At 46.2% G+C, this 25,773-nt stretch overlaps 2 long non-coding RNA genes across 5 annotated transcripts in view; one reads left to right on the top strand and one right to left on the bottom strand.

Annotated features, from left to right (window-relative positions):
- LOC136018145 (uncharacterized) overlaps positions 1-25,773 on the bottom strand; it is a 360,185-nt gene that overhangs the window by 37,644 nt on the left and 296,768 nt on the right. The window lies entirely within an intron of this gene.
- LOC136018558 (uncharacterized) lies at positions 1,758-25,668 on the top strand. Of its 2 annotated transcripts, none has more exons than XR_010614480.1 (3): positions 1,758-1,796; positions 3,236-3,321; positions 23,800-25,668. It is a non-coding gene; the product is annotated as an uncharacterized LOC136018558 (long non-coding RNA). The 2 variants fall into 2 exon arrangements; XR_010614479.1 differs by lacking the exon at positions 23,800-25,668 and adding an exon at positions 8,348-8,901.

Here is a 25,773-nt window from a genome sequence, read left to right as displayed (position 1 = left end):
ATGAGGTCAAGCACAAGGCATGATAAATGCGTTCATTTTGCTGATGTAACATGAGTGATGTTGGTACAGATGTGCTGTGGCTCTTGCAGCTGCTGAAGGACTTAGGGAGAATTAGGGGAACAACTTGGCTGTGTTTGCTTGTGACTTTTTCAGTCCTTCCAATGGCCCTCAGGGATCTGAGCATGTGGGTTCATGCTCTTCATCTTCTGTGGGGTCTGTGTTGGCTCCCACGGTAAGCAGCAAGAAGTTCGGGTATTGATTTATTTCCTTTTCTGACTTTATCACCCCGTTAAGCACTTCCACACTGCTCAGGACTTCAGCCTACGATGTGATTACAGGGAGGCGGGTTAGCAGAGGTTTCCGTGCACTAAAATCCAACTTGCACCTCGCAGTACCTTCCTATTGTACGTGTACCTACAGTACACCTACCTACAATCTTTCCTCCCTTAACTTTGATACTTTCTGCTTACTCTTCTCAAATGCATTTGGTTTAAAGGAAACGACTGTCTGCTGATGCAGTACCTGTTATCTATTAACACAAACATTTTGGATTGCAAAAGAGTGCCCCTTTGGAAAGTTAGTACAGAAGATCGAGTCCAATGTAATCTGTACTGTTTATTCTGATCTTTCATTCAACTTCTGCAACTAGACAATTTGTGGGGGATTTAATAAACTATCTTTGGTGTGATAACTTCTAATTGTTACTTTCAAGGCAGTTTATTGGATCAACAAATAGCTTAGTCACAAGCTAGAGGAAGGTTTCTACTTGCCTTACAGTGACTAAGTAGGAATATGTAACCCACATATAGTGGGGATGCTGGTTGCGCTGGGTCAGTTCCCAGAGCTGCTGGACTGGTCCCTTACTGTGGCTATGCGATGCCTGGACCTGCCAGTGACGGGTGTCTTGAAGTGATGCTCCTTCTTCATCATTTTCTTTCCACCTGTCAAATTTTATCTGTAAATTTGAATTTCAGATTGTTTTCAGTTTTTGTAAAAGATTTTTGTGCCTTCTTTTCTTTTGTCAAATGCAAATGTCAAGAATTACGTGGGTTTGGTCAAACCTCAACAGTTCTCTCTGAAGTTGACTTTTCAGCAACCCCAGAAATGGAATTTCTATGACCAAAGCATGAACACCTCACTGGAACAGACTCCGTCACGTTTGTAGATATTTTCATGGGACAGTCCCCACCATTCCCTTTTGGAAAACATCCACATAAGAGTCCCATGGCTTCAACCTCTGAACGCAACTATGTGATAAAACCCGTTTGCTCTTCCCCTTGCCTGGCACAGCACACAGACTACACCCATGCAGACCATCTCAAGGCCTTTTGCATTCAAGGGAAGTGCAACACTGAAGAGAAGACTCTATTAAAGTCTTCAGGGTCTTCAAATGGAGGCAGCACAACAGAATATTTCTGATTAGTGTTGCAACCATCATAGAATCCCAGACTGGTTTGTGCTGGAAGGGACCTTAAAGCTCCTCCAGCTCCAATCCCTACCACGGGCAGGGACCCCTTCCACTGGAGCAGCTTGCTCCAAGCCCCTGTGTCCAACCTGGCCCTGAGCACTGCCAGGGATAGGGCAGCCACAGCTTCTCTGGGGAGTCTCAACTGGGTTTGGAGCTAATCAGAGGTCTCAGCTGAGGGTACCTTCAGGCTCCTTCAAGGGGAGGAGCTCAGGTGGATGGAGGGGATGGTGATTGGGTGCAGACACTTCCAGGGAGTGATAAAGGAGGGAGACTGAAGTAAGGAGTGGCTGGTGTGTGGAGTAAGGTGCTTTGAGGAATGAGCTTGCAGGTACTGTGCTGGAGGGGTTGTGACTGACCTGATTGAACCTTTTGGTTTGGTTGGGATTTTGGGGTGTTTTTATTGAGGAAAGAAGATCCATTCAGAAGTGTAAGAGTATTGAGGCTGGTGGTGTTTAAGCCTGGATTGTGATGAGTTGTGCTTGGTGAGAGCAAGCTGAGGTCCCTGAGCTTAGTGTCCTGGTTGTGCTTGGTCTTGCTATGTAGGAAAGGTTCCTAGTTCAGTCCAAATGGCTCGGCTTAGGCTGTGCCACAAAGCATGACTCAGGGAATTGTGCTTCTTTCTGGACCTGCTGTTCTTCTTCTTCTCCTGGCACAGAAGACAGGGACTCCTCCTGCTCCAGTGTCCTAGTGCAAAAAAAGGACCTCTTGTCCATTCTTTATTTTCCTCTCCTCTGCATAAAAGAGGCTGTGAACGATAAAGGCAAGCACACAGGCTGTTTTCTGGGAGGCAAGGAGGAGCAAGCACAGTTTAGTCTCTGAGCTACAGAGCTTCCTAGTACAGGGCCCAGTCCAGATTTTTCCACATGTGGGCTTGAGCCCAGACATCACCCTGACAACATGTGGGAACATAAATACAAACAAAAATAACTTCCAGATGAGGGATGTATGCAATGTGTTCTTTTACTGGCATTTATGCTTGCTTATTTGGCTGAAGTAGACAATCGGCTCTGCTTATTGCAACAGGGTAGCAGGAGGATGCTAGGAACAGTGAAAGTGCCTGCTCAGCTGTGTCTGCATCCCGAGGGGGATATGAAACCCATGGCAGCCACCTCGAGGAGGGGGGAGGCTGAGCAATTTTCAGAGGGAGACAGGGCCCAGGAAGCAGAAGGAACAGTCTTATCAGAGCAAAACCTTCTGGGGGACCATGACTGATGTGTAGATGTTCAGGAGCTCATGCTTTGTGGTCCATCTCTTGAGCTGCTTCTTATCTGGCTGTGCTGTGTTAGGTCCCCTTCTTGTGGTGTGTCCTCAGGAAGTGGATGCAGTCCCCTGAGGAAAGGAGGTTCTTTATTGTGAGTTATATTTTTGGTTTGGGTTTTCTAAGGTGAATTTTGGCTGGGAGAATCCCTCAGCAGCCTGACCTCAGTGGGATCAAGGTCGGTTTGGGCTCCATGCCCAGCATCTCTCAGGTGTCCTGTGGGTAAGAAAGGGACAAACCTGGGGCTGTAACCCCTTGTCTTATATTGGTGCAGCTTCTCATTCCCTTCTACATCGTGTGCCTTGCTTATGCAGCTGTGCAGTTTGCTTCTGGTCTCCCCTGCAGCTGGGGCTATGAAAGCAGTACCACAAGCTCCTTTTTTCTTTTTTATATCAGAAGATAAAACCATAATCTCTTACATGTGTATCTATATATTCCCATAGATGGTACAAAAATATGCTGTTCTAAGCAATGCTATCAAGATGCTTATGAATGATTCTGTACTTCAGCTGTTAGGAGGACCTGGTCTACCTGGATGCCAACTCATCCCCATGGTAACGTCATGGAAGACCATATTGACGCTGCTTTCAAACTGGTGAGAGGAAAAAGGGGCTGGCTGGTGTTGGATGCCCTTATAACTGCATATCCTCTTTTTATCCCCCTCTGGAAAAAAATCGGTCTGTGAATATAACTTCATTATATCACAATAGCCAGTCCCCGACGTTGCTGCTTTGAGACTGTATGTCTAACAGGTCTAAAAATAACTAACTAAATCACTCAAACAAGGCAGTCAGGGAATAGATTTTTCCCACCTGTTTATTACTAAACACATGGGCATGAACATATATTTCTATATTAGAACATGGCTCTGGGTGTCCTGTGGGTATAAAAGGAAAAACACCTGGCAAAGAGCGAGGGCAGTAAGGCAAGTACCAAGCTGCCACATAAACATATTTGTGTTTGCTGAGCAAGTGCTGCCTTAGGCAGGCAGGCAAGGAGAGCGGCTCCCGCTTGCTTGCGGAGCCTCACATTACCCAGCACAGGGAGAGATGACTCTGACAGCTGCAGATCACAGTTAGGTCATACAGGGGGGAGTATCTGAGAGAAGGGACGTGCAGGAATCCTTCCCAGTCTCAGTCTGTGCTGGCTGTATGTGTGTGAAGTCCAAGTGTATTTCCTTCTTGGAATTTGGCTTCAGAAGGTAGCCGGGAGACAGCGCAACAGCAAAGCTGGGATTTGGTCTGGTGTTCTTAGTGCTGTTTTTCTCCTCTTTCCCCCCTTTTTCTGGGGTTTATTGCTTAGAGAGTTGTTCCTTGGGATGGCTCAGCCCATATTCTAATCCTTGTCCTTGCAGGAATATCTCTGCTGGCATGCAGAGCAATCGTTTCACAGCATCAGTGTAGAGGTGACTCAAGGCCAACCTCTCCTGGTTGGATGCATGGTCACAGAGCTGTAATATGGGGGGTAAAGGGCGAAGAAGTTACAGCAGGAAGCTGTGGGAATAGTGTGCCCAGGTCATGCCAGGGCCTGGGCAGGGAATATCAGGGTGTCCCAATGACAAGTGTTATTCATGTGTTATGAGGTTAAAAAAAACCCAAGTGGATGCATCCATCGCAATGGCTCCTTTTCTTGCCTTCCCATTCCTGTTTGCAGGCTGTGGCGTGCAGCTCTCCCAGCCACACTAGTTCTGCTCCCTCACAGGGTCAGCACAAACATGCTGAACAAGGGGCAAAAGGATAACAAAAAACCCCCAGGCAAGGTAATGTCTAACTGGGACATGTGAAGACATGAGGCAAAATCTGGGGCTATGTGGGTGGGTGTCTTGGGAAGCTCTAAGCTGCCTTTTAGCTCTGTAAAGAGACCTGAAAGTTCAATTAAGGATGATACCTCTTTGTCTTAATCCAGTGCAAGACTGTTTGTTTAGTTATAAAGCCTTCCATCTAACTGCCTCCAGCTGCAGTGGTGCAAAGGAGATGTCAGGTTCATGCTAAAAGTGATCCGAGCCTGTGCCAGGCAGTTGCGCCTAGTTGCATCTAATTGCACCTAGGCCTGGCTCCTGTAGCAGTCCATCACCAGTGCCAATGAAGCTGTTGAATAACATAATCATGCTTCACAGCTTCATTTTACATGGTGATTTTGCTGACCGTTAATGTGCAAAACCTGAATGCTTGAATTAGTGGTGTGGCCTTCACTCTGGGTTTGATACCTAGGCGAGGGAGGACCAGAAGTACTGAAGTGCTGTGATTCAGTGATGTATATGTCACTGGATTTGGCTGCATGACCTTTGTTTTCCACCTGGGATCTGCTGTTGCTTAATCAGAATCACAAAATGCTGTTTAATTAGGTCACAAATGGCAATGAACTGTTTTGTCTTCTTTATTAAGAAACATACATGTTTTCTGCATTAAAAGCCTTGAATAACCTGGAGAAATGCTGTGGAATGGACTTGCCGTCCCCTACCCCTCCTAGAGGAACTCTGCCTTTGTGTTAGAACAGGATGGATTTGACAAATCACTATCCTAATAGGTTCTAGTTGCATCCAAATGTTTTGTGTCAGCAGCTACCACCTGCAATGAGATCTCCCAAAATGAAACTGCAGGCAGAGGAATGTTTCCAGTGCAGGCATAGTAGGAAGTAAACAGGCATTTTTCCTCCTAGTATTTTCATGAAGAGCTATGTTCAGCTGGGACTTATGTTGTCAGAGACACGTCTAGTCTGGCCATATCATAGCCACAAGAAATTACTGAAAGCAATGGTCTACTGAAGCCTTTTGGTATCCATGTACTATAAATGATGTGTTGCTTTATATTACTACAGTAGAAGCTGACCAAGTGAGGTTCTTTCTTCATGTGTCCTTGTTCTACTGGTGGACAAGCATAAAGTAGCCCCACTTTATAGGTCCCTCCTGGCTGTCCATAGATGCTATTTCATTGATGAAAACCAGCAGTGCGTATCAAAAGCTGAGGAAAGAGTGGCCTGCCAGACACTTGAAACAGCAGTGAGGGAGGCTAGACATGTTTAAGCAATAGTAGGGGATGGGTCATATAATTTTGCTGCAGCAATCTGATTCCATTTGGTGCTGCCTGCAGGGCCCAAGGCTAAGCAGAGCTCACCCATGGAATGGGTGTCCAAAGGACAGAATCTAATGGGCCTAAAAATGGATCACACTCATTCTCTTTAGCTCTTGAAACACGATAATGTATAATGCTGTTAGAGTGTGGAAATCATCAAAATAATATGGTGAAACACATGCATGTTAAGTGATTATCACACAGAAAAGATCAGAGAAAATAGCTCTACAGAAGTGTGCTGTTGCATGGCTTTTGGTAGGAACCAGCCCCATTGAGGATCTGGATGTTACATGGGATATGTATGAAAACTTCAGTGGTCTCAAGGCTCTACAGCTACTTCTGTAGTAGGTCCATGAGGCAACAGCGAACCCAAAGTGAGCTGCATGTTTTTAAACAAACAAGAGGATTTAGGTTAAATATTAACTTTTGGTCGTTTCAACTCTGATAGCTTTGGCCTTCAGGTTGATCATTTAATGGGCTCCTTCCTGTTGCTACAGCAACTGCAGGCCTGGAAGACCTTGATGTTCAAGTCAGCAAAATAAATTAATGAAATAATGGAACTAAAGCTTGTCCTGAAATTTGCTTAGGTTTCCATCGATAAGTGTTTGTGCTCGGAGTCAATTGTTTGGACAAACAAGGCTTGGAAATGTACCACAGGGTTTAACGCAATCCTTGTGCAACCCCATCCCAATCCATCGGCTCTTGGGCACTGTTAAAAAGACTTCTAAAAAACCCAATAAACCTCAAATTCTGTGCCCTTCTGACGCGATTCACATCCAGTGCTGCTGTTTTAAGAAAGCAAACGGGCTCGTTTGTCCTTCTTGCTGAGTTACCATTGTACACGCTGTAATTCTGGCCCGGGAATGTGCATGCTCTCAATGTGCTGTGTACCAGTGGAGCGCCCGAGGTGTGACAGGAGCTGACTCGTGGAAGGACAGCCTTCATCTGTGACCCCATCCAGCATGTGCTTGTACACAGTGCCAGGTCTCAGCTGCTTCTTTCCTGTCCCTTTCAAATACAACTTCTGGCTACAAGGTCCTTTCTCCTTGGATCTCTCACAGGCTTAAAGCATTCAAAACTTCCCTTGAATACTGGTCCTGTTTAACAAACTCTTTCTGGGATGACTTCTTGGCAGGCATAAAACAATATGACTTTGTTGAATTCACTGCAGGTGTGCCATGTAGAGTCAGATGAGGTTTTGGGCAGTTGTTTTTGCAGCAGAAGAAACCTCCTCAGTTCTGTTTGCTTCGCTGAATGTTGATCTTAACCCTGTTGTTTGAGTTCTCCCTGTCTAATTTTCAAGGGCAAGAATCCTTCCTATGTCTGAGCAATTGTCTCTCCACCTCTGACATGAACAGATGTCCAGAATGAGAGTGTGAACATAACACACTTTTCTAAGCGTGAAATGCTCCCTCTTTCTCTTACAGAGATATAAATGTTCTAATGAAATGTAGGGCTACAGCTGTATTGCTGAGCGCTCATCAAAGCTGCTGTTGTCTTTAGTGTGCAGCCCTGAGGACATCTTGTTTGAGTTGCGTTTCACCATTGTTTTTAAATGTAAAGCTTTATGGCCCAATTTAAAGTGCAGCTGGCAGGAAAGGGTGGTTCTTCTATCCTGAAGAGCACTTAAAACCTCTCAAAAATAGTCCTGCTTCATGCTGAAATGGACTGGCAGCTCCCAAACTGGGAAGCAGTAGCGCCCATTGAAACTAGTTAAAGGCCCAGTAATATGGATTCTCTTGGAGAAGCTGAGGTGTACTTAAATCCACAGCCTGAACCTGACTATAGGTCTCCTGGATCAGGGTAGAGGGCCTGGCCAACAGTACTTTGTTACTTCACGTTTAATCTTCTTGCTCTGGTTCTAAAAAGTACATGGTGGACCTGGGATAACAACGGTTTTACTGAGCTGTCACTGGGAAAGCTGTTCCCAGGAACCGTTTCAATTTCAGTGAGTCAGAAACTTGCAGCCTGCTTCCCATCCAAAGCCTGCTGAAGTCAATGAGAAACTTTCCTCTTCAACAGAATCTTAATTACTGTTAAAAACAGCGGAATGAAAGCACAATGACATCAGGAATTTGCTCTCTTGGTGGAGGTCTGTATTGATCTTTGTTTTTTCTGAGCTAATGAAAAATAGGAATGGGGCTGTTGGAGAAAGATCTGGACTTCCCCTGCGTGTGAAAAATGGGGTCTGAGACGTGTTCATGCCTGCCAGAATCCATGTGCTCCTTTGATTGCTGGAATAGTCCAGCAAGGGATAGGCTGCCATAAAGGACGGACCTCATAGTGATACACTGGTCAGATGTGTGTTAATACAAATTCACTCCAGTGCTGCTTTTCTTCTTTAAAGCACAACAAAACCAAGCAACACAGCCCTGTCCTCCTTGAGCTCTTGGCTGATAGAGAACCATTGATTTTAATGATCGCTGGAAGAAATGAAAGAGGCTGCAGCATCATAGGGATGTGTTTTGTTGGGGTTTAACAGTATAAAGGTAAGAACGCACGACAATAAAAGGCAAATGAAATCACCTCTCCACCTAACTTCTTCCATAGGAATGCATGTGTGTGTACACGCACAAAAATATCCTAGTGAGCTATTAGCCTGGAAGTTACTCAAGTCTTGGAGCGATCCGATTCTCTTGGGAAGAAGAAGAAAGTAAAGCTGCCAACTTCTTGCATCAAGTGGAACAATAATCCTGAGCTGAGAGAAAAGCTTCCAAGTCTTCAGATGGTGAATTATTTATCTGCTGACATAGAACAATACCCACTTTGTAGCTGATGTGAGAGATCCCCTATGTGCGTGGCATTGGAAAGCATTTGGGAGTGGAGTTATACCATTATACTTGTTGGGTTTGTTAATGGGGGAAACACCCTCTCCCTCCATAGCATTAAAAAGCTATAATTAGCCACAAGGGAATCCAAACGTCTCTGGCAGCTCCTTTTGAGGTGTTTAACTATGATGTTACTGGGACCAAAGGATGCTGCTGGCAAAAGGCATTGGAGTCAAAATCTCTCATTTCTCTGGCTTTTTGTTTTGACTGCAAGCCCTCATCATGGGGCTCTTGTCTCCAAGACCTGCCTGTAAAACACCTTTTGCACTGTGCTGCTGGGAGGAGAACAGAAACATGGTTTGCCCCTCAATAGGGAAGGACCATCTTTCAAAGCGAGTCTTTGTCCCAGGATTGCCAAGCCTTGGCCCTCAAGCTGAGCTCACAAGCCAGAGGCCTGGCTAAAGGTAACTGCTTTTGGGCTTTCATTGCTTGAAGCCCTGTCTGAGAACTGGGCTCATTCATGCGGGAACCACCTGAGCTCTAATAACTTCACAACATCATCATGAATCTATATAATTAGCACCAGTTATCTAGAAGCAGAAAGACTTTGTATCTCATCACCAGACCTTTGAGTCAGCTTTTAATTGCCTTAACCTCCACTGAAGGTAAGGTTTGTGGGCTGGTTGCATCATTGTCTCATCAGAAAATGGGGATTGCTCTCTCCAGCATCCCTGGAGCAGACAAGGTGCTGCTGCGTGTATGGCAGAGGCAAGCCCTAATACCACCCTGCTACAAAAAGCACCCACCCTGCAGAATTCCTCTGTATGTTGTGATGCCAGGGTACAAGCTGTCGAAAATAGAATCATAGAATGGTTTGGGTTGGAAGGCACCATAAAGCTCATCCAGTTCCAAGTTGTGCCAGCGCCTCATCACCCTCGCAGGGAAGAACTTCTGCTAAGATCCCATCTCTGTCTCCCCTCTGGCAGGTTCAAGCCATTCCCCTTGGCCTGTTCCTACAGGCCCTTGTCCCAAGCCCCTCTCCAGGTTTCTTGTTGGCCCCTTTAGGCACTGGAAGCTGCTCTATAGTCTCCTCAGAGCCTTCTCTTCTCCAGGCTGAGATGTTTAGTAGTCAGAGATGTTCAGCAGTGTTAAACATGGGTATCTCCTGATGGGATTAAGTGCACATAATAGGCAAATGTCCTCTGCCTCATCATCAGACTGGTGACATTACCTGCCCTCTGTGCTGGCTTTCTCAATGGGGACGTTGGGTGCTCGAGAGAGGCTACCCCTGCAGCTGGCCATGTGGGTCAGGGCCAGGGCACATTGCATTGCTGTTGCCTGTTGGGGAGATCAATACAGGACTTCAGTCTCCGCCACTTCAGCACCTTTCATTGGAACAATGCTGACATCCATTTAACATGTGAAGAACACCCACGTGCATTCCAAGTTCCCACTGAGGTAGCACACATCTTGCCCAGGTTGCTTGTATGTAGTGATACCTGTCTGGATGCATTGCCTCTGCTCCTGGAAACCATGGCTTTTGGTGTATATCACTCAAAATAGAAGAACAGTATGGAAAAAAAAAACCAATCATGCATGGGGGAAAGAAAGGAAGATCAAGGATATGAAGGCCCCATCTCATGTTCTGGTGTGAACTAACTTCATGTATCACTTTCCAGAGAGCTCAGTGAGAAGCACAAGGCATTATTTAACTGAAATACCATGGACAGGAGGAAGGCACCGTCAGCTCTTGTGGTGTCATTCAGAACAGGAGAAGGCGTTGTGGAAGTGTAAGATAAATGCGGTTTGGTGGCGTTTCCCCCTCACACCTCTAGCTAACGAGAAGACCAGTTCTCATGATCAGTCTGGGCTTTACTGGTGGTGAGTTGGCAAGACTTTCTTGTGCTAAACAAGATAGGAGACAAGTTCCAGTCATATTAATCAGGCCAAATGTCAATGGAACTGATTTAATCCATTCTCTCAGGCTCAGCTCCTTCCTTGGCTGTTGTTTTGCAAAGGAGCATTGATTATGATTAGTGCTGATTACTGTGTTTTTGATAAAGCTGCTATAAACCACAGCTTTATCTTGTGGTATCAGCTCCAGCTGAAAGGAGAAACCACAGACATGAAACCTTACAGTGTTTGCTGCATTCAGTCCACCAGCCTGATGCAATAAAGGAGCTCACATCTATCTCCTGCCAGAGCCTTTGCTTCCCTCTTTCAGCACTGCAAACACCTGCAAGACCTTCTGCAAATATCTAATCACCACCTGTAATGTGACTGAACGGCAGGACCGTTCTCAGCCTTCATCACCTTCACTGTCCTGGGCACGATTGCCAAAGTTGCTCTTTGCCTTCACTTTCTTTGAGCTTACACAACTTTGCTGTTAAGCACATTGCAAACAGCTTGGTGACTGATGAAATATCTCGCAGAGATGACAGCACGCAGTGTAGAACTTCACACTGCACTCTCACACGAGGGAGCCACGTGGTGCAAGGGGATCTGTCAGAAAGCTTCAGGCTTTCTGTCTGACATGCTTGTGCTACGGACTAGACCATGATCTGGTGTTTTGAAGGAGAACTCCTCTGAACTTGCACTGACTTCGGGTTTGCAGCTACAGCAATTGTTCAATCAAGCCCTAGAGTTTTTTATCTTAAGACTTTCACATCCTATAACTTTGGGATCCCACCACTGCAGAGGCATTTTATGGTGTGTGTTCAGAATAACTATCAGTGTGCCTACTTGGCATTAGGAGTGGAAATAACCATTGGACCTCATGATCTTAAAGGTCTTTTCCAACCTAGTTGATTCTATGATTCTAATGTGAGGGCATTTGGCTTGCTGGCACCTCTTGCTGCTGTAGCAAGGCCAGGCGTCCTTTGTTTGAAATGGGGGTGTTAGCACATGCCCACGCTTGTGTTGTGCTGCTAGGACTGGCTCTGCACCCTAAGTTGCCTTTTATATTCAAGTGGTACAAGCATGTGGGTACCCACCTCCTAGGAGGTCAGAGAGACTGAAAAGGAAAGATTTTTCTTTGCCTTTAATTCTTTCCTTCATCACTTCCCTTTCCAATAATCTCAGTCCCTCCTTGATGTCATTGCTGCCAGCATCCTCTGCGCCAAAACCCAGTGATGCAGAGGGAGCAAGTCAGCCTGGTGCTGCAGCAGTGCATCATCCCCCTGCATAGAACCGGGCCACCAGAACAGTGACTGCGCTGCCAGCATGGAGCAGTGTGTGGCTCTCAGCAGACCTTGCCCCTCTTCCAGGAGCCATGTGGGTTGTGGTGTTGAGAGGGTTGTGGGTGCTGTGGCAACGCCAGGCACTGTCAAATTCAGACAATCTTACTTCTCTTGGAGGAGAGTGTGTGCCTCCTTTGGCTGAGGTCCGGAAGGAATCTGATTCCCAATCAGCATAAAAGCAAATGGATTTTGTGCCTCCAAGGCCCCCAGCTTTGGAAATCTCAGCCTTTCATTCTCACTGTGTGTGTGGATGGCCAAGCCTGCTCTCCCAAGCAAGGCAGTGCCCTGGGATAACTGACTGGGTTCACTGAGCTGGAAACTTGACCCTCTAGAACTCTTTTTGGACCCTGTAACTGCTTAGCAAGTCTCCCATTTTAACCAGTGCATGCATGTGGCACGGTTTTAATCCTTCACTGCTTTTGGGGAACGGTCGTTTAAAGTGAAATCCTGGCCTGGATAAGTTGGTGGGATTTCTGAACCGACTTCAGCCAGAGCCACTGCTCTGCCTTTTGTGTCCTCACAAGGGCACTGGGCAAGCAGAGTGTGAAATGAAGCAGGGGGGTCAGGAGGAGGAAGTCAGGGTGCAGAACTGTGCATTGTGCTGCTGCTGCCACCAAGGGACTCCTGCCAAGGAGGGGAATATGTACTTTATATGCCTCGTACGCACGGTCTCTCCTTGCTCAGTGTCAAGGCCACAACGTACCGAGTGCTTTTGTGCGAGAACAAAATACACAAGTAAATAGCAGCAGCCTTCAGCTCCAAACGGGTCTCGGTTGGTTGCTCCTGTTGTTCAGCTGAGCGAAGGGTGATTGAACCATTACCAGAGGGGAAAAAACACCTATTAAAAGTGAAATAATTCAGAATACTGGAAATGGCTCCCTAGTGTGAGAGCAACTGTTTGCCTTGGCCACTGACCTGTCCTGAGTCCTTTCTCTTCTCTGCTGGCAAAGCCATGTTCAAGAGCTTTAGGGAAGGGAAACCTGGAGGGAAACAAAGCTGTTGGAGTGTCCTTGTCCATACCAAGACATGGGTTACCTGGGAGAAACAGTGAACAACAACAGGACGTTTGAACTAGCTGCAAGTATCTGGGGGCTGTGAGCACTGAAGCAAGGGAAAGGAATGGGATTCTAGCTCCAGTGTGAACATTAGGAGCAGAAAGCTTAAACTGAGCAATGGAAACTGCAGATTTAAATGTCAGGATATATTTCCTAACAGTGATTTCTGTCAAGTTGTTGAATAATCCCATAGGGAAGTGGTGGAAATCTCATGCATAGAGATACTTCTCAAATTAGGTTTGGATGAAGGCAGCAGGGAATACATATTTGCAGAAAACCAGTTGAACTAGATAATCTAGGAGTATTTTCCCATCTCTAAAGTGTGATTTATGCTATAAACACTGCCAGGCCCTGCAAACCAATCTGTTGTACTAAAAGTGACTCAACCACGAGTGCTTATATTTTTATACCCTTCATGATGTTAAACACTTGGTTTGCCAGGAAGAGTTGGAGTATTCATTTTACTGTGAATGGATTTCATGAACCATAATTACTAGGCCATAAATCCATACTAGTGGGAAAGATTTCAGGCCTTGTGCTGGATAATAGGAAAGGATAGGGACAGACTGCCGTGGGGGTTACGTTTGTGTGAACTCGGAAGGAATTGAAACGCTAATGCTGCTTTTGAAGGGCCAGTTTGGGCAGAGGCCACGGAATTGTTCTTTACATTAACAGTAAAGAATGTATTTGCACAGCTCTTTCTGGGATGGAAGCTAGCACAGGGACAGCTGGTTTGGATTATGCAAACAGATGCAATAGCTGAGCAATTACAACTTGATCATGAGCCCATGTAAGGCCAGGGGAGCTTTATAGTCCGTGCTTAAACTGCTTGTGATGGGCAGGGTCAGACCTGCAGATGGGAGATCTTGGGCATGCCATAGTGGTCCTAGGAAGTTGTTGGGAGTAAGATTTTGTCCTGTGGCAGGCTCTGTTTGTGCACCGGCACACCTTGGTCTGATGTGGGTACAGGCACCGGGGAACAAACAACTTGACTGTGGTTCATTGGCTTTGTTGGTGTTCCTTCCTGCTATTGGGGTAAGCAATAGGAGAATATGAACAGATAGGTGTACCTCTGGGCAATTCCCTCTACCATTTACAAGGGCACATTGTAATAGGACAAGGGGAATGGCTTTAACCTGCCCGAGGGGAGACTGAGATGAGCTCTTAGGCAGAAGCTCTTCCCTATGAGGGTGCTGAGGCGCTGGCACAGGGTGCCCAGAGAAGCTGTGGCTGCCCCATCCCTGGCAGTGCTCAAGGCCAGGTTGGACACAGGGGCTTGGAGCAAGCTGCTCCAGGGGACGGGGTCCCTGCCCGTGGCAGGGGTTGGAGCTGGAGGAGCTTTAAGTTCCCTTCCAACCTAAATCACTCTGATTTTGGGGGAGAGGCTGTTTCTTGTGTGTTGCCAGAGGAGTTTGCTACTGATCATTAATTACTCTCAGTGGCAACCAGGCTTCATATTTCTACAGACACACTGAAAAGAGAGCTTTTTGTCCCAAAGAGTTCAAAATCCAAACTTGCATACAGATCTATTGATCCATGGCTGTTTTAGGCACAGGCCAACACAGTACCAAAGCATAACCAGGCTTACCACCCCCCCTGAAGGCAACAGGGTTTTGATTGCTGGTGGCAACAAGAGTAGGGTTAAGCCCCTACAATCTGTGTCTCTCCATTCAGTGTTTTTAAGTATTGTTTTCCTCTTCCTGTTCATTAAATAGGATGTACAGGGTATCAATAAGCTACCTACAGCTTCATCTGCATATATATATATATGCACATAAACATACTGTAAAAATGTTAAGAAGAAGTAATTACAAGCTTCCAGATGTCCAAACCCAGCATTATCTTATAATCATCAGTCATGGGGCTGCATTGGAACTGTGGTCCAGCACTGCTGAGGACAAATACAGACTCATCAGGGCAAAGATGTGCACTTGTACACTCAGGAGCTGTGCAAAATCCAGCCTTTAACTGCTTGTCATAAGAAGCCATGGTTTGTGCAGGGGATTCCTGTCCCCCCCTTCACCTCCTGTGCCTGTTCACTGTGTCCAACTGAACTGAGAGGAAAGTCAGAGTCCAACCCTCAGGCTCTCGATGTGACCCTAAAAATAGCATCTGTGACCCATGTGAGGCTGGGCCTTCTCACTCTGTTTAATATCACTGACAACTCTGTGTAGGAGGATTGTTTCTGGCGTGTCCAAGAGTACTCATGAAGCATTGCTCTGCTGATTAAAACATGTGCAAAACAAACCGTGTCAGGTCCTGCCCTCTCCCTCTCTTGAGGCGGTCTGCCCAGCAAGACCCTCTGTGAGCCTTTAGGGAAACAAGAGTGGGAGACTTCGGAAAGCAGCCGCTGTCCTGTGGCTTTTAAGGCTCTTAATAAAAGACAAGCTCAGACTGCTCCCCCATCAACATGAGCTGTCTGTGCAGCCACCCCAGTGCTCTCTGGTCTGGGTTGGTTTCCCTATGCCTCCATGACAGCAAACTGTGCTGAAGCGGAGCTTGTTGGTGCAGGGTGAGAAAGGAAAAGGTGACCTAGCTGTTGAAGGAGAGTGTTGGACTTCATGCTGATAGGGACTGTAGTGACAGGACAAGGGGTAATGGGTTAAAGCTTAAACAGGGGAAGTTTAGATTGGATCTAAGGAGGAAATTCTTTCCTGTGAGGGTGGTGAGGCACTGGAATGGGTTGCCCAGGGAGGTTGTGAGTGCTCCATCCCTGGCAGTGTTCAAGGCCAGGTTGGATGAAACCTTGGATGGGATGGTTTAGTGTGAGGTGTCCCTGCCCATGGCAGGGGGTTGGAACTGGATGATCTTGAGGTCCTTTCCAACCTGAACTATTCTATGATTCCATGATTCTATGATCCAGGCTCCTGCCCTCCTGCTGGGCATCAAGCCTGCTATCTGGCTGTTAAATCACAGCCTTGTCCCAGATTGGCCAGGTTTCCTCCTGCCCTCAGCTGGACCTGGCGCTGGGGGTCACGCTGCCTGCATCTGCCTTGCAAATGTCTCCTTTTCCCTGTCCCCTGCAGCTCAATCCCCACATCCCTTTCCGTGTGGTAAAGAAGGGGATGTGGGGATCTCCCAGGCCTCCCCTTCAGTGATGGCTGATACTGTTTCAACATCCCTGCTCATTCTAGTCTTGCCTCATTCTGCAAAACACACCAGGTATTCAGTCTCCTTTTCCACCTCATGTTCCTGTTTAAGATCTTTCCCTTATCACAAGTTTTTCCTCTGCTGGTGTCCTCACAAACTGTGTTTGAACTACAGCTCTAAGCAAGGAGCAAGTATCCTTATCTGTTTAGTACTTACTTCTGCTCAGATAAGCTTTCTCAAAGCACTTGAAGATGCTCAGAAGTATGTGAACAGGAGGTACTGAACACTGCATAGGTTTAGATCTGACAGCAAATGGTACTGAAAGAATGACAAGGCTTCACATTTGCTTAGTGCTCTGCCATATGGCATTGGGCAGACCCTAAACCTTCACTCCTGCCTTTGTGATGGGAGTAATATGCAGCCCACTTCAAATTAGAGTGGGGATCTCTTAATTCCTTCTTGGATTACACCCTTGCTGTGTAAAGATTGAGTTTTGTTACAGACCCTAGACCAACCTTCATCTCATGGTGTTTGATCACTGAGTATTTTCTTTGGCCAGCTGCTTTTCCACTGCAATTCCTGCTGTGACTTTCCTAACACTGCCCTTTTTGTCAGTCTATGTATTTTTTGGGTTGGAACAGTAGATCTCTGGATAAGCAGTATCAAGTATTGCTTTGAATATTGAGCAATTAGATGATAGAAAGCTCTTCCACAAAGCCAATATAATGGTCTCTGGTGCACATACAGTTATCAACAGTGCTTTGGTGCTCTGTTCCCTTCTGCTTTATTAACCCTGGCCCTGTGGGCATTGAGCAATGACCCAAAAGATATCTGTGCTGCACGTACAGTGCATTCTGCTGGCCACTTCTACGCAGCAAGAGAACAGAACAGATTTCCAAAGCTGAGGACTTGTGCTTCCAAACACATTTGAAACGTCAGCATTATGCTTGCAAACATCCATGGTGCACGCATGGCTATTTAGCCGAGAAATGGGCATTTGCTCACACTAACCTTAATGGGGACAATCTGCCTCTTTACAATGGCTGTAGCTCCAGCAGCTACAGGAATATCCAGCAGGAATATTCCGCACCCTCCCTACCAACCTTTATCCGCAATGAGGTTTTTACTCATTCAGAAAGTGACTCTCAGCGAGACATGATCCTTCCTTCAAGTGACATCTAGGGGATCTGTGTTTTCTCTTTGTGCAAGCGAGCAGGATGCTTCCTAAAGCAGGGATTGAGGGAATGGTGTGGAAAAGAGCTGTCTGATGGGATAGGGCACACACTCTTGTGCAGAAAACCTTATTCAGTATCATGCAATGGGCTTTATTTTTACTTCTGAAGGCTTCTCTGGGGCTTTGTTGGCTATAGGACAGCAACATAAGAGCAATATGTTACTCATCCAAAGCTACCTGGCACGATTACCTCAAAAAAGAATAGAGCAGTGCATAAATACAGCACAGAGGGAAGTGATGACAGCAGCCACATTTCAAATAGGTTAATCTCTGTTTAAATGGTGTTTTGATGAAGAAAGATTAAATGATGTGCTGGAAGTGGTGCAGTATGACTAATAAGAGAATTCGCAGTTAGAAGTGATAGGAGAGGAAATATCAGAAGGGATATAAACCATCCGGCATCCACACACTGGTGGATTGTGAGGATAAAAATTTGCTGATTGGCAAAAGTTATCACTTTTGGCTGTATTTTTAATCTTCCTCGGAGATGTTTCAGCCCATTGGAATGGTCTCCAGAGGATCCAGAGATGAAAACTTGGGCCCCGAAGTGTCTTGCAGCAGCTCCAGGCGATGGCTGTGTGGATGAGTTGGCCTGAGATAAATTGGGGCTGGTTTCTGGCTTGTCTGTTCCTGCCCAGTGACAGCCCAACTGCCCACTATGGGACCACAGAGGGTAGAAGCAGCTTCCCGTGTTTTCATGGCCAAGGAAGCGCACTGACATTTGTCCGAGGGTGCATCCAACTGTAGACAGGCAGCTCCTTGCAGGATGGCAGTCACCGTGCTGTTTGTGTAGCTGTAAAACAGGAGGGAACAGCAAGAACGTCAGAGCCCCATTGATTTGGCAGGGGAGCTGAGATTTGCAGTTACATGATGAGTACTGACTTTGTGTTGCAACTCTATGTGTACTTCTTCATGGATATTCCAGTATTTATTAGGCCCCTTAGGCTGGGTACAAGTCATATTAGTGACATACAGTAATAATTAGTTCTGCTTTACAGAAAATAACACTGGAGCAGAAAAATGATCTGGCAGGTGCTTAGCTTAGGGCTAGAACAAAATCCATTCCCAGCAGCTCTCTAATGAAGCTATATTGGCATAGCCCTTGAGATGATGACACTTCAGCTGTTGTTCAGCTGAATACCCCGGGGTCACTGTCCACTTCAACCAGTAAAGCTCAGCTCATTTTAGTGGGATATGGAAGAATTTGCCCTAAGGCTTCTTCCTTACTCTGTGAGATTGCGCTACACCCATGTCACTGCGCAGTACCACGGTGGTACTGCAAGACCTTGGAGATACCGCAACGCTAGGAAGACAGGACCCATCAGCTTGAACCAAGCCACGCACCAATGCTGCAGGGACCACACAAAACATCTTCTGGCAGTGATTTCGATCCTTCATCCCTATGGCATTGGACACGCAAAGGAAAATACCAATAGCAGTAAAACATCCAGCAAGAGAGACAAGAGGTTTCCATGAACTTTTCAGTTCAATTACTGTATTTGAAGCCCTATCCAAAATCTAATGGATCAATGGGAATCCTTCCAGTAACCTCAGCTGGGGTCTTAAAAGGTTTTAATTAATGTGCTATTTGCTATGATTATGCATGCTCCTCTCTCAGTACCATTTGGGGTTGTGCCTCCAGAAAAGAATTAAGCAAACGAGGCTCCTTGGTCAACATTCTGCAAATGCAACACACCAAGTCACTTGGGAAGGATTTGATAGCAAAGGTTTGTCTCCAGCTGTCAAAAAGATTTCTATTATAAATAGAGGGAGAAAAAGCCATTTTGAGCCTGTTTATGGCTGAGTTCCAGCTGTATTAGGTTTAAGGCTAATTTTCTGTTGAGAGGTAGACATTTATTGTGAAGAGTGGAAATGTCTTAGGATGAAGTAGGTGTTGGAGTTAATGCGTTTGGCATCAGACTGCAAACTCAGCTGGCCCAGAGTATGCTCTAGTGTCAAGGCTCAGGCTTCTCCTGTGGTTATCTTCTTCCCTTTGGGCAAGCGTCAGTGCTGTGGTGTACCAATCCCTCATTCTCCAAGTTTCTTGTGCCTCTCAAGGAATCTGTCCCACCTCTTCTTCAGCCGTGCTGCTTATTAGCTCAAAGAATCCTCCCTTTGCTCTCCAGCATCCATCCCATGTCCCATCCTCAGCAGCCACTATGTTCCCTAAAAACCAGACAGGGTTTTAACGACCAGCCAGCCAAGAGAGGCTGGTATTGGGTGGCAGCTTGTGGGTGCTCATGTACCTGTTTGCACCCACAAATCCCTGCCTTCTACTAGAAAATAACTGGGTTTGAAACCACAGAGCAGCAGACACAAGGACAGCGCTGTGGTCAGGGCTGAGCTGAAAAAGCAGGGCCCATCCTGGAGAACATCACTTGGTTTATGACTGACTCCCTTTGGGCTGCTTTTAGTGATGTGGGAATAGAAACAATAGTATGTATTCTGTAGGAGTGTGTATGTGTGTGTGTGTGGTGTATACCCAGAGACAGGCACATTCAGAAACAAACCACAGAACACATTGCAATGCTTGAACACACTCCAGTGCGTCTATGGACATCTTGTTCTCCTTCTGTCCTTGAGGTATCGGGTTTCCTTGTTTACAGTCTGCCTCATTCAGGATCTGGAATTCCTAAAGAGCAGCAAAACACTATCATGTGACTGAAGACTTATTTCCAGGAAAAGCGGAAGAGGTTCTAGGAAAGGTCAGTTCTCACTTGCTCCCGTCAGGAATACCGAATGAAGGAGATGGAGCCAACGTGAAGTCTCTCATCGCTTGTCTCTGTTGTGCCTGGGATGAGATCTAAAGGAAAATCTAACGCTTGATGCAGGGTTCCTCATGTTTTATTCCCTCTTTAGTGGGTTATTGGCACACAACATTTCACACGGTAGCAGGATTCCTGCCTCCTGGTATGTCAGCCTTGTTAGATGCTGCATTCATGGTTCCTGGCACTCTCAAGGTATTCCTGGTCCTGGATGAGATGGAGTCTGAAGGATGAGCAAGGCTGAAGCCTGCTGCTGACATGCATTGTTTAGCAATGGATGGTAGATGATGGGTGTGATAGAATGAAGTGCTAGAAAATGTGATGGAAATCCCTAGCTACCTATCCAATGGAAGACTGGGAGAAGCTCATAGGGTTGTCTTGTCAAGAGCGTGGTCGATGTCTGATGGCTGCCCTGTCCTGCAAGGCCTACTGATGCTACAAGGGAGGGACATGGTGTGAGGGACACTGGGAATTCATGTAGACCTGCTGCTGAATCTGTCCTAGAGGCTGCAGCTACTGCTTCCATCCTTCTCACCTTGCTGGCAGCAGCAGGAGAACCCTTAGGTGATGATAGATCTTGAGTCTTGTTCTGATAACATCATGGTCAACAGCAGAAAACCCCACTGTCTGAATTGTTGCCCTGCAGGTCTGTGTCTTTGTGTTTTGAGGTGCTGGGTTTCCTGGTCCAGCTCCAACAAGAGCATGTGCAAACATGCTGAAGTGTTAGCAAGAATCCTGCAAAATACTCACGTGCTTAAGCCTTTCCTTAGATCCAGGCTCAACCTCCCAGCCCCAGGCAGGACCAAGCCTATGATGATTCTCTATTTCCGCACCAATCTGATGGAAAATCTGCATTGAGAGCTTTCCTCAGGCATCCTCCACTTGTGGAACCTACTCATATGTCCAAACAGGTCACCCACACAAAGTCCTATTGTGCTGTATCAGCATTGCAAGAGTCAAGGGTGAAGTTGCAGGGGGGTTAACTATCAACAAATATGCAGTAAACGCACTGCAGCTCTATTGCCATGTGAGAGGTACTTTAGACTCCATTGACTATTCCAATGCAAATCAATGTTGGTGTCCCTGTCCATGACAGGGGGGTTGGAACTAGATGATCTTGAGGTCCTTTCCAACCCTGACTATTCTATATTCTTATGGAGCAAATACAGAATTTGGAGAAGGAAAGAGGGGTCTTCAGGTTAATACCAGAGATCAGCAGTAGGCTGATCCTCTTTTTGAACAGTTATGCCTTTGGACTCATGGCATCCTGCAGCAACCAGATCCATGGGTCCACGAGGCCCAGTGTGAGATATATTGCATGCTTGTTTGAAATCTATGTGCTCGTATAATGAAGTATTTAGCACTTCTGCATGTTCTCCCTTGCTTAAGTGACAACATCAGGCAGTTGCTCCCCAGGTTCAAGTCCCGTGTATCAATTGGGCAGCGCAGAGGCACACTCTCGTTCCTGTCGACGTGCAGTCACCTGGCCACTGGACTCTACTCTGTGTAGAGGAATGACTTTGAAGAGAAAGCCCTGGACCAGAAAAACCCTACCCCAGAAGGTGCCCGCCTTACCCTATTGTGCTGGAGCTTGTACTAAGTCTTGGACCATGCAGTCTGTTTGCTAACCAGAAGGCTTATGTGCTGCCAGGCTGCAATGCCGTGTCAGTTTGAATCAACAAGGCTGACTTTTACTTTCCTGCGATCTCATCTGAGCCGCTATCGGCTTGGGTCCAGCCTGGTGGATCAATGAAGGTCCTGACGCTGTACAGACTTGTTTTTCAGTGGCATTGATAAACCAGTGTTGCAAGATCCTCAGCTCAGACTGGGTCTGGCTAACTGAAGGTTGTGAAACTTCCAACGGCGACACGGAGGGGGGGAAAGGCAAAAAAGAGCCAAAAAACCCCATTCTCCGTGTGTTGCAATTGTGAGTGCAATCAGTTGCAAACAATACTTCTTTCACTGGACGCTCGGATTTGTTTTAGTTGGGCTCATGGAAAGTAATTTCTCTATATTCAGCCTGATGTGTCTGACCTGAGGGTTAAACCAAAGGAATCTGCTAGCAGGAAAGTTGTGAATGCAGAATTCTGGCATGGCAGCCCAAGTTCGGCCTTCAGCTAATACCGTTTGTCTCAGGATTGTGACTGCATTGAGCGATTGGACAGGGGAAGGGAAGAACATCTGTAAGCTAAAAACCAAGCAGTGAGAATCACCAGGAATGGAAGTACTTGATTAATGAGCAACGCTTTAATGAAGGTATTTGCTGTGAAACAGCTCCCAGGCCCGCCCTGGTGCTTCAAAGCATTCTTCCTCATCTTCTTGGGCAGCGATGGTTTTAACTGTTCTGTGCCATAGATAAACGAGAGGATGCAGAGGACCCGATTCCCCTTGCTCAGCATTTCAGCAGCTTGCCTTGGCTCAAAGTGTAGGTTAGTGCCTGATACCTGATGATCCTGTGTTTAATTTGATCTGATTCCCACAGCAACCTACTGACGTATCCCTGTATCATGTTCAGGTGTTAAACTGCCCCCTGATACCGAAGTCAGAGTCTAGTGAGTATTCAGTCATGGTGGCTGGATTATGGCAGAGCTCAAGTCTTGGGCTGTGAAGGTGATGTATAGGCAGGGGACAAGCAGGCAGCTCCTACTTCAGTGGGCCTGGCCAGAGCTCAGCAGGACTTTCCCAGGACAATCCCTTAAGTAAATTCAGAGGAAGGGGGAAAAAGGGGGAGAATCAACACAATTTGCACCTTGGAGTTAAGGAAATCAGCATAGGTCTAGGGAATTCTGCTCCAGCAATCTGTACTTCGAAGAATGGAGATGCAATGAGATTTCAAGCCTCCAGAAATGCCCCACAAATACAGACCGGAACAAAAATAATCTAATCCAATCTAATTTCACTTTTTTACTGTGAAATGGCCATAAAACACCAAAGATATTTTTACTTCTTTTAGATGTTGCAGGATTGGGTCATGCATGCTTTTCCTATAGGGATGCTGTTCCTTAGTGGAGTTACCATTTCCCTGAACCACAGTATGTTGCAAGAGGAAATCCTTGTTAATGACAGCTCCAACCAGGAGAAGCCTTGTGAACATTTTTACTAGGATCAGTGTAACAACAATAGGAATATCCCACACTCTGAGGGTCATTAAACCTCATCCACTGCAGATTTGCTATTGTGGGTGACCATTCTTTCAGTGAGGGCAAAGTATAGCACAGAACAGGCTCCTGAGTCAGCTTACCCATGTTAACCTCAATGGGCCTGTCTTCAGTGATGTTTCATATGAATCCAAGGAGGAACTGAGATGATGCCCCATCTGAATCTGAAAGGACAAGGACAAAGCCCTTCATACCTTTAGATGCAGTAAATAGTGTTGCATATGCAGTATGCATATGAGGACAGAGCTTAACACCTCAGTTTTCCATTTTGCCTTGACTAGTATCTTGATCATCAGACTCCTGTATTTGTAGCTGATGTGACATTGGACTCTGAATAGAAAGACTAATGACAAGAGAAAGTGCAGTCATTTCTGACCCAGCATTTTTATCAATAAAAAACAATCCTAAAATGACTGACACTGCACCAGCTGGGTCAAGAGTCTGATCCCTCTGTACTTAAGATACTGCTTTGAACCATAAAAATCAAATGAGGTCATGTATGTAGCAAGGTGCGTGAGTAAAGGCTTCACAATCTGACACATGTCTTTGGTGAAGCGCATTGAAGTCCTCCAAAGGGAGGTGCAGCAGAAGGGGGAAGTGTTAATAGTTCCTTTGACTTTTTATGACTCCTGTTTTGCACAGTTATCATGTGCTGTTGTTTTGAACTTCACTCGTGTTTGTTCTGTTTCCTAGATCTGCCTCTGTGATGGCCGCTCCCAGAGTATTCAGCCCTGAGGATATTCATGTCTGGACTGATGAAGCTGAGCTTCATTCCCAGCTCCTCACTGAGAATATGGATGATTTTCTTCTACCTGCGTTTTCCCCAAAGCCTTCCTAGTTTAAAGCTCAGTGGGTTTGCCCTGGCTGCTTTGGTGTCAGCTCTTTGATGTAATCTGCACATATTCTATTACTTCCAGAATCCCAAAGCCCCACGTGGCACGTGCCAGACTTCCTGTTGCCTGGCATTTGGTATACAGGGATCCACAAGGTCTGTGTTTAAATTCTAAGCCAGATGTACCACATCTGGATTCCAGTGAACCAAGAAGTTGTGATGACGCTCTAGATACAGACTATGGCAAAAACCATTTACACCAGCAAGAGCTGAATCTGCAGCACGTGGTGGTGTTGAGACCAAGGTACTAATCCCTGACACTGGGTTTGCTTTTTTAAGTGGGTAAAATACCAGGTCTGTGTTAGGCTACTGCGGGTGTTTTGTGTCTACACAGTGCAAGTACCTCTGTATTGTACCTCCCCACATTGCCCATTTTGGGTGCAGAATTGTCTTGGGATGCTGTTCTTGTTAAGGGGTACCCAAGGCATTGTTCCGAGTTCAGCCTGGTTTCTCTTCTGCCTTAATGAATGGTCACGGAATGATATTTCAGTTCTGGAAAGAGAATCATTCAAACTCCACGAGTCAGCTGTAGACTGTGCTCTGCACAAAGCAGTGTCAGGCAGTGAGGAGGTCTAGGGTTATGAATATGACCATTCAACACCATTGACTTGAGTTCCTACAGAGACAGGGCTAACCTAACCTCCCCATCAAAGCACTGATGGCTGGCAAGGGCAGGAGCAGCCCATGTTTGGATGCATGAAGCCTCCACATTACGAAAACATCCCCAAAACAATACAGAGGGGAAAAGAAAGTGTTTCAAAACTGGAGCCCAAAGGAAAAGCACATTGACATTTAACAAAAGACTCATTTTCTTCTCCCGTAGAGAGGTGTCTGCCACTTACTCGAGCTGGCAAGGCAGCGTCTCAAAGGGCGATTTAACCAAGTTGCATAAGGCCTTGGCTGGGTGGCTGCAGCAATATAGGGCCTCTTATCGAGTGCTGGCCACAGCTGCTGCAGATCTTGAAGGAATTATCTCTGTGCCTGTCAAACATCTGCTTCGTAAGCAAACAGAAAGGCTGAAATGTTAGCGGTGCGCGTGATGCACTGCAGCTCATGGGGCAGAGCCAGAGGCAGCGCATGGGAGTTTTTCTTCTCACTGGCATCAGAAACCTGATGTCCCATGAGACTGTGATGGATGGAGAGGCCCTAATCCCTCTGTGTTATATAGACCTGAGCTTTGTCATAGAAAAATAGCCAATGTGGTCCAAGCACTGATCTCAGTGCCTTCTGTAAGCTATAAATCATCTACATTTCTCATGAACGTTCTGGCACATAGCCTACAGAACTACATTTGTTGTCTCTCTCACCACCCAGGAATTGTTCCATATAAACGTGGGTAGACCCAAAAGGGCTGATGCTAAAATCAGGATGTGCATTGGATCCCTTTGAATTTAAATATCTTCTTGCTTTTCTGTCTTCCCTCCCTTAGTCATCACTATATTTTTCCTCTACAATACAGTCACAGCGCTTCCTCTGTGACCAAGCTAGCTGCTTTTCTGTGTCTCTGGTTGTCTCTCCCTTGCCAACACCCCCCACACACATAATAAATACCTGGCCACGGGGAGTACAGGATGACTGTGTACTGGGTAACCAGAATACTTTGTCTTCTCTTTTGTGTGGTTCTTATACTCCCACCAGTCCCATGAAACCCCTTGATAACTGCCCATTGCTGTGACTCTGCATGTTGATCTGCATGTGCTCTGTGTGCAGCATTAACCTTCACGCTCCCAAGAAGTAGAAGGATCTATCCTAAATATGAGGACTGCTGCAGTACG

This window comes from Lathamus discolor, chromosome 7 (genome assembly GCF_037157495.1).
Source record: "Lathamus discolor isolate bLatDis1 chromosome 7, bLatDis1.hap1, whole genome shotgun sequence".
In the NCBI taxonomy this organism is placed as follows: Eukaryota; Metazoa; Chordata; class Aves; order Psittaciformes; family Psittacidae; genus Lathamus; species Lathamus discolor.
The sequence above is the reverse complement of the archived record's forward strand: the minus strand, read 5'-3'. Positions and strand labels throughout refer to the sequence as shown.